We start from the raw sequence: 19,291 nt of genomic DNA, 5'->3' as shown, positions 1-19,291 counted from the left end.
AAACTCACTGACAGTAAAGTGTGCATCTCTTCTCTGTCACCAGCTGCATGGAATGACACAAAATGGCTGATGGCCTCCACAGACAGCAGAATTCTTAAAGATTGAAAAGTGCTGTATACAGAAGGCATAACAGTCACATAACTGAATACAACACACTGTCTGATAAACCTTTCACATCTATAGCTGAAAATTCAAAATGTACCACTTAACAATGCAGATCATGGGTGACAGGCACACAACCACTAAATACTCAAGAAAAGAATTAGTCAGGAACCCTTGTGGTTTATGTATTGACTATGTAGCAAAGAGTTTGGATCAGAAGCACTAGAGAAAGGAAAGCTATTGCCTCGACAGAAATAAAATTACATATATCAGTATTTCTAATCATTGCTGCGATTAATCCAAACTCCTTGTTACACACACACACACACACACACACACACACACACACACACACACACACACACACACACACACACAAAAGCGGGGCTTACCCGGCGTTGCCCAGGAAACCAGAGGAACAAAATTTAGAAAAGCAGAAGCTGGTCCTGACAGCCTCCAGCCACACCGCAGCTGCCAGTGCCTGACATCTGGCCATTATGACAGACCCCCATGCTTTTCTACTACTGCATGAAGCAAAATCTCTGACTCAAAAAAAGAGGCATTGCAATGGTGAGAATCAGAGCTATTTGACTTGGCAAACTTAGATACAAAAGTATGTCTCTGTTTTCTTCACATGTCATGAGTCTTGGAGCCATTAAAAGCACAGTGGAAGGGAGAGCCCACAAATCACCATGGCTTGTTTCCTCACCATTGCTGGAAGCATATGGAGGCCCCTCTTCAATAGTGCAATGTTTTGCTTCCTATCAGACGGTATTTTTGCTAATTATCCTTGTAGAAGCTATTTTTTTTGTTAGGGAAGTAGGGGATAGGCGTGCTGGGTCTGCAAATTCTCATCCAAGAGCTGAGTGTAGGGATGCCTCAATCAATGGAGCTGGCCCTGCTGAATCTGAGAGATTTCAAGGTGACACCTCAAACTCTTCTCTCATCTTTTTTGATGAAACCTGAGCCTGCTGGCACCTCTGTAGTCCCTCCTCCACCACCACCCCCTTAACCAACTGCCTCTCCCATGGACTGCACTCTCACCGCCCCCCTCTTCCCCCAGGATCATCCACTATCAAACCCAGGACCAGTGTCCAGATTTAAGGGATTCCCTCCCCCCCACCTTGGATTAATTTCTCACCCACCCAGCATCATCCAATCCTGCCCCTTGGGCCAGTGCCCCTGAAAGGAGACAACCCCCTACCATGGGCTTCATTTCTCACTCACTCCCTGCAGGATTGTCCAGCCCCACTTCCTTCATCCCCCTACAATCCTGCCCTCCCCCCACACACCCCCGTGGTCCTCCCCACACACAATCCTGCCCTCCCCTCACTCGCTCCCAATGGTCCAGTCCCCCCCCAGACCAGCCTGCTCCCCAACAATCCAACCCCCCAATCCTGCCCTACCACACTCGCCCACAATGGTCCAGCCCCCCCCGACCAGCCCCCCCATTCATGCCCTCCTCTCCCCCTGCTCTCACCTCCAGGTCCCTGATTCCCCTCCTTCCAGACGTTTTTTCAAAGTGGCAGCTGAGTGGTAACACCAGCCCGGCCCCCTCAGCTTAGAGCGAGCCCCAGCAGCAAGCCACCCACCCATTGGTCAGCCACCGGGTCCCAAACCAATCACAGTATTGAAGAGGGGCCTCCATATGCTTCCAGCAGTGGTGGGGAAGCCACTTCTCCCCGCACTGCCAAGCTCCGTGCAGCCCCAGGGAGAGGCATCAGTCTCTCATCTCTTTCCTCCCACAGTCCCTCAAAACCTTCTCCTGGAGGAAAGGTTATCCCATGGAAAGTTTGGTTGCAGTAGGTCTTATAGTGTCTGAGTTATTAGAGCACAAACATACAAACTTTCTCCTTTATATATTAGATTCCACAACCAATAACACTGTTAAAAACCAGTTGATGTTGCTCAAGGGCATATGCTACGAAGACAATTATATATGAGTCTGGAAATCACGAGTTAAGTCTTCACCCATCCCTTGTAGCCCAATACCGCAATCACATCCATCACACATAGGCCTCTGCCTTCCACCCCCATACAAAATGTGCAGCCATTAACCATGGCTGCATGAGTGGTTCGAAATGGAAGATGGCTAATTGTCTGGAAACACTAGAGTGCAGGTGTGCAGAAGCTGATAGTATAGAGCAAATGTTTGGCTGATGGTTAGGCGGAAAATTGGTAATGAAAGGAATGCTTCATTTTTTTAAATTGTCATGTTGGGAAGTTACTGTTTATACTTTGCAATAGTATTGTGATGAGGAAATGTGGTGGTGTGGATTTATTTTCCATAGCTGATGTTTGTGGTTAAGTTAGATGCACAAATGGAGGCATCTGTGTTATTCTGAATTAACAAATGAACTCTTTAGGGACTGTATTATCTACTATATATTTGATACAGGCAGCAGTGCAGGGAGGGGCGCAGGTGGCACCACGGAGCTGGTGGGGAACCAGCTTTTAAGCCAGCTCCCCCCAGCACTGACTCCTGCTTCCCCCTCCCTTTGCTGCCCCTAATACAGAGGCAGCAAGGGTGGGAGGAATGCGAGTAGTTGTCAAAATTAACCAAAAAGCCTCGACTTATCAGTTAATTGTCTAGTCAACTACTCACTGGCATCCCTATTGCAGAGTGTATCTTGTTTGGGTACCCAAGTCTGGACACCTGTTAGCATAGCCTGGGTGTTATACCTGCTACACCGCATTGGAATGATACCCATGTCAAGGCATCCACACTGCTGCTGCACTAGCCCAGGTGAGGCACTAGGATCTGTGCAGGCATACTCCATAGGATTCAACTCTGCATTAAGCTGTGCTGCTCTATGCATTGTTTCACAGGGCACAATGAGAGAACTTGACTGTCCCTCCGAGGCAGCAGGATGGACATATTCTGTGGCGGTCCGTGACTATAGGTGGACTCAGCCGCTGCCTAAGGCACTGCCGCCCGGTGCACCCGATGATGACATCAGTCTACTGACGGCCCTGCAGACGGGGGTGCGGATTGTGCATTCTACCTGGGGCGCCAGCTGCCGCAGCCGGCCTCAGGCTGCTCCTGGACGTATTCTAAGCCTGTCAGCTCAGTAAAGTACAGCACTTGCGGCTTCCCACATTCTAGATTTCTGTCTGCAGCCTTCCACCTGTTGCTAAGTTATGGATCCAGCTCAGGACAATGATCTCCTCTAGGTGTTGGCATCAATGCAACTCTCATTTCCTGGTGGCAAGACCAGGAAAATGTAATGCCCTGGCCCCTTTAAATCACCACTGGAGCACTGCACAGCACACTCTAGTCAGCCCCGAAGGCTGGGGGGGGGTTGCGCCATGGTCTAGATGGTGCTCAGGGCTGGCTGCCCCCGTCCCCATCCCCGTCTCTTCTGCCTGAGGTCCCGAGCATGAAGCTGCCCTCCTCCCCACCCCCCCTTTGCTCAGGGGCCCAGCAAAGCTATCAACTCCCCTGCTTATGTCACTTTTTCCTGAAGTTAGGTCATCTTTCAAACTGTGGTTCTTTTCAATGCTTTTCCATGCTTTCCTTAGTTAAAGATAGTAATACAGGTTAAACCTCTCTAGTCTGGCACCCTTGGGACCTGACCAGTGCCGAACCAGACAATTTGCTGAACCATGAGAGGTCAATATTATCTAGCAGCATTAACAACACTTCCACTGCTTACTGGGGGCACGGAAGACATTTAGGAGTAAATTAGAGTTAAACAACAGCACAGAACACTGAGAGCCAGGACTGGTGGCTGTAAACAAACTTTACGAGACTGTGGGAAACTTGGCCACATCCATGATAAGTGGACATCCAGCTCACTGAAATCATGCTGGACCATGGATATTGCTGGACTAGAGAATGCCAGATTAAAGAGGGTCAACCTGTACTAACAAATTACCATAGTGGGGCAGCTGCTGGCCAGCAGCATGGTCCCCCACACCCTGGCCTGTCCCGGGGAGCAGCTGCCGGCTGCCATTCAGCCCTCGCGGCCTTGGGCCGCCCTCCATGCCCTTGTGCCACTGTTGCCACCCTGGGGAGTAGTCACCTCCTAAGCTAGCCCTGGGGAGAAGCTGATGGGTGGGCACCCTCCACTCCCCCCAGGGCCAGTCCCGGGGAGAATCCGGCAGGTGGGCTGTGCGACACCTCTGCCCTGGACACAGGCAATACTGGTTAAGTCTTCTAATTTTACAAGTCAGCTAACTGGGAGACTGCATAAGGGCTCTTCTAAATCAGATTTCAAGAATCTATTAGGACAGGCTCAAGTTTGACCCACTCTGCCTTTCAGAGTAAGCAAACTAAAATGATTTACTTAGTTCCTTTGTATTTGAGAGCTGTTTTAACCTCTAGATCACATTCCCCTCTCGGGGCAGGAGTAGATCGCATGCATCCTTATTTCCAACATTCTATTGCTGACTACAATCTGGTTCATATGTACGGTAAAAATTCCTCCTTCGGCACAAGCAGAAAGACTCGGGGATGGGGTCAGGGATTCAAACCCTACTTTGAATTCATGCAGTTGTCCTTATGATTGCATGCAATAAAATTTCTGGTTTGTGGAGTGTTCTTTAGAAAGAAAGAGTTACTCACCTCGTGCAGTAATGGTGGTTCTTCAAGATGTCTGTTCCCATGGGTGCTCCACTCTGGATGCTGGTGCGTCCTCGCTCTGGCAACCGGAGACTTTTCTAGCAGTTTCCACCACGCAGCACATGCACAGTGGTGCCCCCTTGTGTTGTTGGTGTCCGTTAGGCGCGTGTGCGGCGTGACCCCTCTGTTCCTTCTCTACCCATGCTGTTAGAGCATGGGGCTCCAAAGCAGGGGAAGGAGGGAGGGTAGTGGAGCACCCATGGAAACACACATCTCGAATAACCACCGTTACTGCACAAGGTGAGTAACTCTTTCTTCTCCTTAGAGCAATGTCCCCATGGGTGCTTCACTCTGGGTGACTATACAGCAGCTGTCAGCCCGTGGAGGTGGGTTTGGAGCCCTGTATTTGTCACTGTGGACAGTACTGCTTGTCCTATCACCATGGATGATGCAATGGAAGAAGAGAGAGTGTAGTGCTGTGCAAATGTATGGTCTGATGACCACGTGGCGGCATTACTAATGTCCTGGAGGGGGATGTTGCTGAGGAAGGTGGTAGTGGAAGACATCTCCCTGGTGGAATGCGCTCTGATGGTTTCAGGTAAGTCTTTATCATGGAGTGTATAGCATGTGTGAATACAGGAGGAGATCCACTTTGAGATTCTCTGTGATGAGACTGCTTGTCCTTTGGATCGTTCTGCATAGGACAGAAACAGTCTCGGGGACGCTCGCCCGGCTCTGGTGTGATCAATATAAAACACAAGTGCCCTGCGGACATCGAGGGTGTGCCATGCAGCGTGCACAGGATTGGCATTCGGTTTGGGAAAAAAGGCAGGTAAGTATGGGTTTGTTGATGTGGAAGGGGGAAGGTACTTTGGGGAGAAACTTCAGGTGGGGTCGAAGTGTAACTGTCCTTGGTGAACACTGTGTACGAGGGTTCGGCCATCAGCGCAGCGACTTCGCTCACTCTCCTGCTGGAGGTCCAGAAAGGACACTTTCATCGATAGATGGGACCAAGAGCAGGTTGCTAGGGGCCCAAAGGGTGATTTTGTTAAGCTCTTGAGTACATGATTCAAATCCCAGACAGGGACTGGTGGGCGGACGGGTAGAAAGGTCTTGTGTAGGCCCTTAAGGAATCTCTTGGTTATCGGATTGGTGAGGAAGGAAGCGCCTTCCTCGGCACGATGGAAAGCTGCTATGGCAGCTGCATGTACTTTGACGGTACTGAGAGCAAGGCCTGATTGTTTAAGGTGTAACAGATAGTCCAACAGAAGGGGGAGAGGGTTGGATTCTGGAGATGTGTTATGAGATCATTTGAACCAATGGGAGAATCTCTTCCATTTATTTAGGTACGTTTTCCTGGTAGATTGTCTCCTGCTGTTAATCAGTATTTCCTTCACCCTTTCTGAACAGGTGTTTTTGGCATCCTGGAGCCATGAAGGAGCCAGGCGTGGAGGTGAAGTTTGTGAGGTTCTGGATGGCGAATCTTCCGATGATTCTGGGATAAGAGGTTGCACTGAAGCGGGAAAGTGTACGGATCTGTGATTGTCATCCTGTGGAGGTAAGGGTACCATGTCTGCCAGGACCACACTGGTGCAATCAGCATCACTCGAGCCTGGTCTATTCTGATCTTGTTGAGGACCTTGTGAAGAATCGGAAAGGGTGGGAAAGCATAAAGGAGAGGTGCGTCCCACCTGATAGAAAAAGTATCCCCCAGGGAGTGCTTTCCTAAGAGCAATAGAGGTGACGCTTTCTGTTGTTCATAGTGGCGAAGAGGTCTATGTCTGGTTGGCCCCATTGGTGAAATACTTAATTGAGTGTGTGCTTGTCTATTTCCCATTTGTGATGGTCGTGAAACTTGCGTCTGCTGTGACACTGAGTACCCCTGAAAGGTACCCACTGGGGTAACGTGGTGAGTGAGGCACCAATTTCATAATTTGATGGCCTCTGCACAAAGGGATGGGGATCGTGCCCCTCCCTGTCGATTAATGTAGTACATGCACGTGGTGTTGTCTGTCATTATAGTGATGGGCTTGTGGGCTATATAGGGTAGGAAGTGTTGGCGTGCATACCGAACTGCTCATAGTTCTAGGAGGTTGATATGGAATGTGTGTTATGTAAAGGACCATTTGCCTTGAGCTGTAATGGTTCCCAAATGGGTCCCACAACCTATGAGTGATGCATCGGTCATCATTGTAAGTGTGGGGGAAGGTTGTTGGAATGGTACCCCCTCTAGCATATTTTGTAGGTTTGTCCACCCCTGAAGGGGGTTGAGGATCCATGGTGGAATGGTGACTAGTTTGGACAGTGGATCTCTGGATGGCATATAGGTTGTGGCTAGCCAAGACTGTAGGCCTCATGTAGAGCTTCACAAACTTTACAACGTATTTTGTGGAAGCTATATGTCCGAGAATTTTGAGGCATTCATGAACTGTCATGGTTGGTGCTGACTGTGCAATTGCGATAAGATTGCGTAGGGTATCGAACCTGTGTTCGGGTAGGGTAGCCTTTGCCGCACCCATGTCGATGAGAGCTCCTATAAACTCCAACCTCTGGGTTGGATGGAACGTGTACTTTGCATAGTTTATATGAAACCCGAGGCTGAGCAGAAAGTTTGTAGTAATATCGATCATGCTCTTTGTTTTCTGAAAAGATACCCCCTTTATCAGGCAATTGTCTAAATATGGGAATATTGACTCCCTGATGTCGTAGTGAGGCCATTACCACTGCTAGAGTTTTGGAGAATACTCTGGGGGCCGTTGATAGGCCAAAGGGGAGCACTCGGTATTGGTAATGTTGGTGGCCCACCATAAATCGTAAGAAACGTCTGTGTGCGGGGTGAATTGTAATATGGAAGTAGGCATCCTGGAGGTCGAGAGCCGAAAGCCAATCTCCTTGATCTAGTGCGGGAATTATTGTTGCTAGGGTCACCATTTTGAAACGGTTGTAAGTGATGTACTTGTTGAGTTTCCTCAAATCCAGTATAGGTCACCATCTTCCACTCTTTTTCTGTGTTAGGAAGTAAGTTGAGTAAAACTCTCGACCCCGAAACTCTGCTGGTACCTGTTCTATGGCACCCAGTTGTAAGAGGTGCAACACCATTTGCTGGAGGAGGGTCTCGTGAGAGGGGTCCCTGAAAAGGGAAAGAGTGGAAGGGTGGGTGGGAAGCAGAGAAGTAAAGGGGATGGCATAACCATGTTGGATGAGTTCTAAGACCCATTTGTCTGATGTTATTTGGGACCACTGCTGAAAAAAGAGGGAGGAGGCATGTCTGGAATGGCACCGTCCAAGACGCTGGCACCGCAAAAGAGGGACTCTTAGGCACGGATGTCGGTGCCGAATGTGAAGCGGTGCAGTTGGTGCAGCTTGTTTTTGTTTTGGCTCTGAATAAGCCCTCCTTTGCAGTGCCAGCGTCTTGGACAGTGCCATACCAGACATGCCAGGCCTAGCTGTGGTGCTGACCCTTGCAGCTGTTAGTGCCGAGGGTAGTGATAGGGCTGGAGACAGACCCGTTTTTGAGGTAGTCGGGCTCGAAGGGGCAGAGGGATGAGCTTTATCCATACCCTTCGGCTGGGAAACCGGTTTTGGGCCCGCTGGGGTGTCCTCTGACACTGGTTGGATTTCTCATAGAGCAGTCTTCAGCCTGTTGGCTTGATCACGGCGTGCTCTGGCCGTCAATTTGGAACAATGGGGGCACTTTTGTGTCTGATGTATCTCCTTCAGGCACTTTATGCACTTTGAATGCCCGTCCGAAACAGGCATAGCATCTTGGCACGAATCGCACCTTTTAAAGCCGGGAGATCCTAGCATGAGACGCGGGGAAAGTGGCAAGCTGCAACGAATTTTTTTTTGTGTGTGTGGGTGTTGGGGTAGGGATGGGGTAAGAAAACTTGGAACTTGAGATAACTGATGGGAAATAACAGGTTTTTGTTGGTTTGTTGATAGGTCACTTGGAGAAAGAGAGGCTCCATCTGCTGCCGAGGACAGTAGAGAAGGAACAGAGGGGCCGCGCCGTGCCTAATGGACACCAACAGCACAAGGGGGCAACACAGCACATGCTCAGTGCAGTGGAAACTGCTAGAAAAGTCTCTGGTCGCCAGCGCAAGGACGTACCAGCACCCAGAGTGGAGCACCCACAGGGACACCATTCAAAGGAGAACAACTGATTTGTTTAATTCAAACTACAAGAAAGCATCCTTAAAATAGATTTTTTTAACCTATCATAACTAGTCAGCTGTGGTGTGATCTGCAACAAAATCCAAATGTTCCACATGTCTGTCTTGTATCAGACCTCCCAACTGCTGCTGTCACATTTGCCATTTGAAAGGTACAGGCAACAGAACAGTCTGGAATCTCCCATCAGGATGCTAAAGCCTGACCTCTTACAAAGGAAAAAAATAATCCCCTTAACCAGAGAGAGATTGTTTCTAATGACTCTGCCTTAGTTCAGTGACAAAAGAGCTAGTTGGGTGACATGTGGGTTTGTACATTTGACCTTGCAAGAGCTCGATGAGCACAGTAATAAATGAAAAATGCTGGCAAATATCACGAGATTGTGAATTGAACAAAACTTGCTCTGCCCAAGACTCCAGACAGTCCAAAGTGTGGTGTAGTTTATCTCTGAAAGGGAAAGTCAAAGCTCTTGTGATTATGTTATGTGATGCTGTCCTCTCTTGCCATGACCTGCCAAAATGGTCTCATTTTCTTCCATGACCACTGGCAATGAGAAAATTAGTTGTTGGGGAGAGTAGGTTCAATCTGGCCTCCTTTCTCTCCCGTGGCTGAAATGCTATTTATGAGTATATTTACATTGCAGTGTAAGCCCAGGGATTGACCTCAGGCTCAAGCCAAAACCCTCTTTCCCATCTACTTTCAAATTGCACTAACACAGGACTTGGACGTAGTGTCCCTTCACCATATGGGGGATGGAGGGTCTGGGCTTTAGTCATGTCAAGACTCAGGGTTCAAACCCTATTACTTTGCAGTGGAGATGCAGCCCCACTGGATTTGGGTTTTGGGAGTCTGCCAGAAGTATTTCATAGCCTAGGCCAACTTTATTTGTCCTCTGGACAGTCAGGTGTGGTGAACAGTCAAATTTTCCTGCCGTGCACCATGAACAAAAATGGTAGAGCAGCTACATTTTGGAAAGGCACTAGGAAACCAAAACAAGCCAAAAAAGAAACTACTTACAGATCAATCATTTGCAACAAGTCCTTGCTACTGTCACATGTACCAGGACTGTCAGAGTGATCGTCTGCGATTGTTACTCCAGGCTCCTCACTGCCTGTTGTTTAACCGTGCACATATGAAAACAGTCCTCCAGCCCTCCCATGAATTATCAGCAGAGAAAGAACCCAGAATTTTTAGCATGGAAAGGCTCCTCTACATGAGCTAAAATCTATTAGCAGGATCTTAGCCTGTGGGTGGGCCAGCCTCTAGCTGTAGACATGCTCATACGTACCTAGACAGTGTTCTAGCCTTCAGTTCTAGTCACTGAGGGTGTGTCTAGACTACATGGCTCCGTCAACAGAGCCATGTAGATGAGTTTACTCGGCAAAGGGAAATGAAGCGGTGATTTAAATAATCGCCGCTTCATTTACATCAAAATGGCTGCTGCGCTGTGCCGATCAGCTGATTGTCAGCACAACGCGGTAGTCTAGATGGGGATCTGCTGGCCCCAGAACCCTTTGTCGTCAGATCCTTTATGCCTCATGAAACTAGACACACCCAGTGTTTGTTTGGAGATCAGGCTTTGAGGCAACTCACAGCTTTTTGCAGGCTACAGTGAGGTCAGCTAAATGAAAGCTTATGGTTCAGACAAGGACTGGTCTCAGCTGATTCAGTCTAGGACTGTGTGTATTAGCACATGAACAATTATAAAATGTTCAAGTTAATCAGGGAAATGTCTGAGTGAACACAGCTCACCCAAGAGACAAGCATGTACCACTGCGCAGCAATTCTATGAGACAGCATGATGTTTCCTTTCCAACAGCATGTAGGTCAGGGGAAGCCAAAGGTGTCTGTATCTTTTCCTTGTTTTCCACAGAGAGGCACAACCGCAAACTTGAGATCCCTGAAGAATCAGAAAGGTTAGTTAGGGCCTCATCCTATGGGATGTTGACTCTTTAACTCCCACTAAAGTAAATAGGAATGGTAGGAAATCAAGTGGAAACCGGATCATTTATTTGGAGGGTTAAGAATGAATGAAGTAACTAACTTTAGACAGCCCCGTTGGAAAATGTTCCCCCATTATCAGACTGGATGGTCACATGGTTTTTTTTGAGCACTTAAACCCAAGAGCAGAACAAATATTTGGAAAAGAAAAACAGATCACAGCTTCCAATTGTGGAAGAAAAGAGGCTGAAGGCAGTATCTTGAATTGGAAACAATAGTGACAGGATGTAATACAGATGATGAGCTGCGATTCCAAATTGGACAAATTGCCAGCAGAAAATAGGCATTGCAGGAAAGGGAGTTCTGATATGATGCTCATAATGCAGGGTCAGCATGATGCTACAGGAAATACCAACGGGCTATGTAGGACAACTCGATGAGGGAGATGGGAGGTAATGTTTCTGTCAGCCAAACAGACTGAAAGAGACAAAGGAAGGAAAACAGGTGTAAAAGGCAATAACATCCTTACAAGAGCAGAATTGAAAAGGAAGGCAGACAGGTTATGGGGGTAAAACTGGGATGGGATCTAACAGTGGTTGGAGGGCCGAGATAGGGCAGCTGCTTGCAGTAGTAATGCAATGCTCCCTTGTCTAGCTCAAAGTGGAGAACTTCACCTGAACCTATTGGTTCTAGCCCCATTGCACAGACAGTGAACACAAGTTCACTGAACCTGAGTCTCTGCCTTTACTGAAATGTCTGGAGTCCCCACAATGATCAAGAAGGGGTTAATGAGAGCTTGTAAACCTAGTCAGCCCTGAGCCATTACACGTGTAAATTTTCAAACCTGGGGGAAAGAGACAGAAGAAGAAAACTCCAGGTCCATGGTGGCTGACAGAGAGAGAGAGAAAGACCTTATGAGTGGGCCCTGTGAAGGAAGGCCTGCCTGGGGCCAGAATCTCACCCAGAAACTGCCTAGGCAGAAAGATCAGTTGGGGCAGGGCCTAACTAGAGAGAGCTAAAGATCAGAGCCTCCTTGGGACAGGAAGGCCCAGTGCAGCTGCTTAGTTATTTCTCATAACTAATTCAGATGCCCTTTGCTTTGGGAACAGGAGAGACAGCTGGGGAACAGCCTGTGAGGAAGGCGTAGCTGCCAGCCATGGCAAGAAGCAGCCAAAGATCCAGCAGAAGATCTGAACAAACATCTCCTCTGCTTTATACAGGGTCCCTGGGCTGGAGCCAAGTGTAGAGGGCAGGTCTGGGTTCTCCTATTGACCCAGGTTGCGCTGGGGAGTGAACACCCTGGAGCCAGTGGCTGGCAGGCCCAAAAGTCTGAGATTCAGCCAAACCCTGGTAGGGTGCTGCCAGACCAGTAGGGTTTCCAGATGGTCTCCCAAAAAATACCAAACACCCAGTATTTTTTTGGTCAACCAAAAAAAAACCCCGCGGGATAAGCAGCGATTGCAACCCCGCCTCCCAGCTGGGACTCACAGGCTGAGAGGCGGGGCCAAAACTGGCACTAGGAGCCTGTGATTGTGCAGAAGCCTGGCGGGGGCGGGAGGAGTGGCTGGGACTCCCAACCACTCCCCCCACCAGGCTTCTGCACAATCACAGGCTCCTAGAGCCTGATTGTGGCCCCGCCTTTCAGCTGCTCCTCCCGCCCACGCCAGGCTTTTGTCCAGTGCGCAGCTAGAAAAATCAGAGAATACCGGACATTGCACATGTCCGGTATTCTCTGATTTTTTTTACCGGACAAAGAGAGCAAATACCGGACTGTCTGGTACAATACCAGACACCTGGCAACCCTACAGACCAGTGGTGCATTGGACTTAAGTTTCTCTGGAAGAGGCCAGACTAAAAAGATAATAGTACACAGCAAAAACAACCCCAGAGCTGACCCATGGCATCTGATTTAGTCTCACTGGGTTCTGGCTGTGGGGATGTTTCATTGTAGTACGGACTTCCAGGCTAGGGTTGCCAGGTGTCCAGTATTCACCCAGACAGTCCGGTATTTTTAGCTCCTGCCTGGTAAAAAAATTCAGAGAATACCAGACACCTGAGATGTCCAGTATTTTCTGATTTTTTCCCTGGCCAGGAGGCAAAAATGCCGGGCACCTGGCAATCCTACAAACATTCAATGCCCAGCCTCCCCTCCCCCTCCTCTGGCCCCCAACAACCCAGCCCCCTGAGCCCAGCCCCCATGCGTACCTGGTTTGCAAGGCTGCCAGCACAAAATGGCTGCTGGCCAAAAGACCTAGGGGAAGCAATGCTTCCCCTCCGTCTTAGCGCTCAACCTCTCCCCTGTTCCTATCCCTGCACTTAAAGGGGACATGCAATTTTAATGCTGTTTTATTTTACATTTTTTTTGGCTTAATAAGTCCTTGGAGTCTCTTTTTTTTTTGCTCAACAACTTTGGTCTCCCCTCCCCCTTTTCTCCCCCCTTCAACAGAATTTTTTCCTGGTGTTTTTTTTTTGGGGGGGGGCAGGGGTGTTCAGTATTTTTATTTCAACCATCTGGCAACCCTATCTGTAGCCTGAACTTTGGCACCCTCCCAGCCAGGAAGTCTACACTGCAATTAAACATAGCCAGAGCCCCTCAGTCCAGGACAGCTGCCATAGACTAGCCATGGGTGTCTACTTGCTATGTAGACATACCCAGCGTGACCAGGTTAGCAGGCATAGGCACAGGAAAAAGCAGACAGCTGTGGGGCCAGAGCAACAGTCAACAGATGGTGCCAAAGCAGGAGGAGAGGAACTACACCATGCCTAGCCCTGAGGGGAGGCGCCTGTAGTGAGTACACTGTTCCACAGTCTGTACCATGATTTCCTATAGTAGTGGCTGATGGTCATATAGCTAGGAGTAATAGGCCTCTTTAGTGCCCAGAAAAAAATAGGACATAATTTATTCGCAGCAGCCATTGTCTCCCAGGTGTCTGATGTATTTCACCTTGCCCAAAAAGTAATTCTAGCTGGCCGGGTCCAGGGTCATGTGTTGCCTGTACAAGATGAATCATCTGCTTTGGTAACAGCCACAAGTCTATGTTTTAACTATTATTGGCATTCACCATCGTCCTCTACTCCCAAAAGGTGAGAAGCCTTCTTTAGTTCAGACCATCATCCAGGGGACACAGGCTGTCCAAAATACCGAGAAGCACAAGCAAATGTTATGAAAGCTTATTACCTAAACATGTTTGCATAAATCTACATTTAAATTTTGTTCTGCTTTAATTTTATACTCTTTTCCTTTGTGCTATGTTTAAAAAAGAAGTATTGGTTATCAACATTCCTGCTTTCAAATACTTGAGTAATGTTTAGTTGCTCTCACAAGCAAATTAACTCTAAAAAGTCTAATTAAAAATTCTGCTGCTAACTGTCTTGTTAAAACAATGCTCAGATGGGGACAGCCATACACAGAAGACTGGGAGCATCTGTTTTAACAGTCAAGCACTAAACTATGGAAAACTAGTAAATGCATATGGTAAGGAAGTAAAAATTAATTAAAAACTTCAAAAGTATCTAAAACAGTTCTATCTGTGCTGAAGAACTGGGGAAATCAGAACAAAGAACATAACTTGTGTTTTAAATGATTTGCTCCCTATTACATTATAAATAAACTAAGTCCATCTTTGTATAAATTCAGGTGGCAAGAGAAATGTGAACAAAAATAAAGCTTATCATGTTAACCAACTTAAAATGTTTAAGGGTGCATCCCAGGGTGTGTCTAAACTACATGGCTCCGTCGATGGAGCCATGTATATTAGGCTGATCGGCAGAGGGAAATGAAGCCGCAATTTAAATAATCGTGGCTTCATTTAAATTTAAATGGCTGCCGCGCTCTGCCGACCAGCTGATGATCAGCTGTTTGTCGGCAGATCGGGGCAGTCTGGACGCACTGCTGTCGACAAGGAAGCCTTTGTTGACCGGTGCAGGTAAACCTCGTTTCCGCAAAAGCACTGACTTCCTACTGTAAGAAATCAGTGCTTCTTGCAGAAATACTATTCTGCTCCCATTCAGGCAAAAGTCCCTTTTGCGCAAAGCTTTTGCACAAAAGGGCCAGTGTAGACAGCTCAGATTTGTTTTCCGCAAAAAAGACCCGATCGTGAAAATGGCGATCGGGGCTTTTTTGCGGAAAAGCGCATCTAGATTGGCACGGATGCTTTTCTGCAAAAAGTGCTTTTGTGGAAAAGCGTCTGTGCCAATCTAGACGCTCTGTTCCGAAAATGCTTTTAACAGAAATCTTTTCCATTAAAAGCATTTCTGGAAAATCATGCCAGTCTAGACGCAGCCATAGTGTATTTGTATTCTCATTAACCATAAAATGTCATTCTAAACACCGATTGCCATTTAAATGTATTTATACAGAAATAGTACACAATTCTGATTGATGCTAATTAGTTACTTCAGTCATGTGACCCTAGTTTTGGCTCAGATGCATTAGTGGCAAATCAGAGGTAGAAATTACGTTGTACTTTTCATTTATGTTTGGTCCATACATTTTGTAATTTATAGGGCTGACTCCCCCATTCCAGTAATTTCTCTGTCTTCAGTGAGAGATATAGTAATTGAGTCTTCTTTCTAAAACTCTTGAATTTATATTTATTTAGTTAAAGAAATCTATGCATATTACATTGCATAGCACGATGCATAACATGGCATGGCTTTTTATTATAAAGAATAACAGAATATTTAGGAAGCTTAGGTCTAAGCAAAGACCAAATTCAATTCACTTAAGGTAAAATTTGCACTCAAAAGACAAACCAGAAAGGCCACTAATCACTCTTTCAATTTCTTTGCCTTACAGTTGATGTTTAAATTATCTACCCAGCTTAACTTTAAGCACATAGTGAAACCTATTGGTATTATTGGGACAACTCATCCTACCCCCTCTGTAGTCCAGTTACCTCGCCACCGTGAAAAATCAGCTCCCGGGCAACATTATTATTTTTACAGATTGTGTATCCTATTGTCAGGGCAGAACTTCACTTCCATTAGCTGTCTGTGCCATTGGAGAATACCCTGAGCTGATGCCCAAGGAAGTTCCCAAAGCAGCAGCATGACAGCTGCTGGAGCTGGGACCGGGGCCACAGCGAGGCCGCGCCCTGGCTCCAGCCGGAGCAAAGTGGGGCAGCTGCCCGCCGCCATGCGGCTCGGCCAGCACCCACCAGACCGCCACCACCGCCACCACTCACCTTCCGTTCCAGCAGGAAAGTGAGTGGTGGTGAGTGCTGCTGGTGCGGCTCTGCAAATGAGGCAGGTGGGCCTAACATTTTTTCTACGCCATCATGCGGGTGTGCAGCTTAGGGGGAACCCTGCTGGCAATGTGTTAAATCATACAGGCCAATTCCCTGGGCCCGATGCATCATTTGGGATCAGCGATACCACATCCTAATTAGGGCCTGCATTACTGAATCCTGCCCAGTGCCTGCTTCCATGCATATTTATTTTATGAAAGTGGTTTTCAGCCTGTGATCCATGAATCCAGGGGGCTCTGCAGACTATGTCTAAGCCTTAGTCTACACTAGAATAACCCCCCTTATTTTGAAATAACAAGCCAAGCGGCCACACTACCAAGCCCATTATTTCGAAATCTCTACTCCTGCTTTCCAGGGGGAATAACACTAATTTCAAAACTGTTATTTCGCAATAGCCATGGGTATGGATGCTCCAGTGCTGCTAATTTGAAATAATTGGCCTCCAGAGGCCTCTCAGAGCTGCACCTGTGGCCGCTCTGACCACACCTGCCAGCTCCACTGCTCCCTTCTCCTGTGGAGCTTACAGCAGCAGGCTGTGGGAGAAGGGCTTGTGGCATATGCAGACCTTTGCCAGCCCCATGCCACACAACACCATTGCAGGAGCCATGGCAGACCCAGTGCTCCCTCTGAGCCCTCCATGGCTGCCACGGGTCAGGGATGCAGAAGAACACTAGCCCGGACTGGTGCGGAGATCCTGGACCTCATCCACGTCTGGGGAGAGACGACCAACCTCCATGAGCTCTGCACCAGAAAAATGTCTATGGATGGTTCGCTGCCACCCTGGCCACGAAAGGCCACACCCAGACCCTGGACCAGGTCTGGACAAAAATAAAAGAGTTCCAGCAGGCCTATCACAAGGTCAGAGAGCAGAGTGGACAGCCTGGCATGGCACCTCACATGTGCTGTTACTATGAGCAGCTCAGTGCCATCATGGGAGGGGGGAGGTGATCATTAAGTCTGGCCAGGACATGCCCAGCATCTGCCTCCAGGAGAGCGGGGTAGTGGAGGATGACAAGGAGGTGGAGGAGTAGGAGCAGGCCAGCCAGGTGACCATGCCTGCAAGCCAGGAGCTGTTCCTCATCCTGGAGCCAGTTCCTCCCTCCCAGGATGTCTCCCAGGTGTCGGACAAAGCTGGGGAAAGTATTTCAGGTGAGTTCCATAATTTTCCCTATACACACACAGGGGCAGGTGGTGGGCTGCAAGGGGCTGTGTGCTCCTTGCCCGGCCTACTTGGCTTGGAGAGTGACACAACAGCCTGTGCATGTGGAGCGCCAGTCTGGAGCACCCAGGCCCATGATGCTCTCACACTGGAACCCCTCGCTCCTCCTCACAGGGTTCTTAGAGAGGCCTGCCTCACTCCAGCCTCTGTGGTGCTGCACGTGGCATTGGCTTACTTGGACAACATTCACTCCCAGTCAAGCATGGCAATGCGGAGCTGTCAGGGAACTGTCAGGGGTGGAGAAAGTGAAGGGGACCCCAGTAAAACTCTCCCCAGCAAGCGGCGTCAGTAAGAACCTCCAAAACACACCCTTGGCAGGCAGGGATAGAAGTTCTCTCTCTGCAGGATACCGCAAGTACCAGACCCGACATGTGTGGGACACAGAAGGAGGCTGAGCTGCCCCCCCTCCCTGCAGGTCCCTGGCCTGGCTGGCATCTTGCCATGCCTGGGCTGTGGGTGTTGCAATGCTTCCTTAGGACATCCGTGCCCCTACTAGGAAATGCCTGCTGTCTAGGCAATAGATGGCCTTGCTCAAAGCACATCACCATTGTCTGAACTGAGACCTTTGGTGTCAGCACAGTGTCTCCTGGGATGACTGACCTTGTAACTTTTCTTCACAGCTGGGCCAGCTGCAAGTACGGTGTGTCCAACACCTCCCACACCATCTCCCCAACTCTGCAGGATCTGCAGGAGGAAACACACCCAGGAAGACCATGGAGCAGATGGCCTTCCTCCAGTCCCTTATCCAGAGGCTCTTCCCTTGCTGGGAAGAATACCAGGCTGCCTGGGAGGAGTGGAAGGCCACCTGGGACCAGCTGTTAAGCCAGCAGGAGGCCATGTGCTCCTCTCTCACCTCAGTGATGGAGCGTATGGCCTTGTGCATGCATCGGGCCACCAGGGCCTGTGGCACCATCCAGAAGTACCCCTTTTTGTTTATGTAGTCTGAGGCATGGTGGTCAGGGGCCAGGATGGGGGTATGAGTGTTGTCTATGGCCCCTCTGCAGTTGGGGAAGCCCATGGCAACAAAGCCATCGACAATGCTATCGACGTTGCCCAGAGTGACAACCCTCCATAGCAGGACGGTGTTGATAGCCTTGGCTACATGCAGGAGCATGGCCCCGACTGTGGATTTCTCCACACCAAACTGGTTTCTGATGAAGGGGTAGCTGTCCAGCGTAGTGAACTTCCACAGGGTGATGGTGACATGCTTCTGCGGGGGAGGGGGGTTGCAGTCGAGTGTCAAGTCACCTGAGGACAGGAGCGAGCCACTCACAGAGCTCCAGGAAGGTGTCCTTCTACATGTGGAAGTTCAGCAGTCACTGCTGGTCATCCCATTGCTGCAGGATGTTGCCGTCTCACCAGTCCAAACTGGTCTTCCACCACCAGAAGCAGCATTCCATGGAGTCCAGAGAACTGAGGGGCATTTGCTGTAGCAGGAACACCAGGACCTGGGTGAAGGGGTGCTCTGGTTCGGGCTGGTCATCGTCCTCCTGGAGCAGCATGGTGGACAGTCTGGATGAATTGCACCATGACGCACAGCACAAGGCCCGGGAGCCTCGCACTGCTTTGCAGCAGCTCTGGCTCCATGGTGTCAGTGCTGTGGTGCCACAAAAGCAACCAGAGCACACTGCGTCTGTTTGGTGTCCCACAAACAGTGGAGGAGAGGCGAGAGATGCAGCCATGAGAGGAGCCCCTACAAGCACACGTTGCAGTTTGCCTGACCAAGCAGCCATAGAAAGTTTCTGCCTTCCTGCTGTTCTCCCCGGAGTGCTTCCAGGTTTCTAAATCTCCAGGTGCCAATCAGTGTGGACGCATTATTTCAAAATAATTCTGAGAAATGTTGATGCTCCCCTGCAGTAGAGATGCACTATTTTGATTGTGTTATTTCAGGAATTATTATTTTGATTTTAACTATTTTGAAATTATTTCCTAGTGTAGATATGCCCTAAGGGGTCTGCGAAAGGTAGATGTTACTATAGAAGAGCAGTTTTAAACCTGTGGTCTGCAGACCCCTGGGGACTATGTTTAAGATTTTGAAAGGACTCT

Source organism: Pelodiscus sinensis, chromosome 1, assembly GCF_052426305.1.
Source record: "Pelodiscus sinensis isolate ZL-2025 chromosome 1, ASM5242630v1, whole genome shotgun sequence".
NCBI lineage: Eukaryota > Metazoa > Chordata > Testudines > Trionychidae > Pelodiscus > Pelodiscus sinensis.
Note: the sequence above shows the minus strand (reverse complement) of the source record.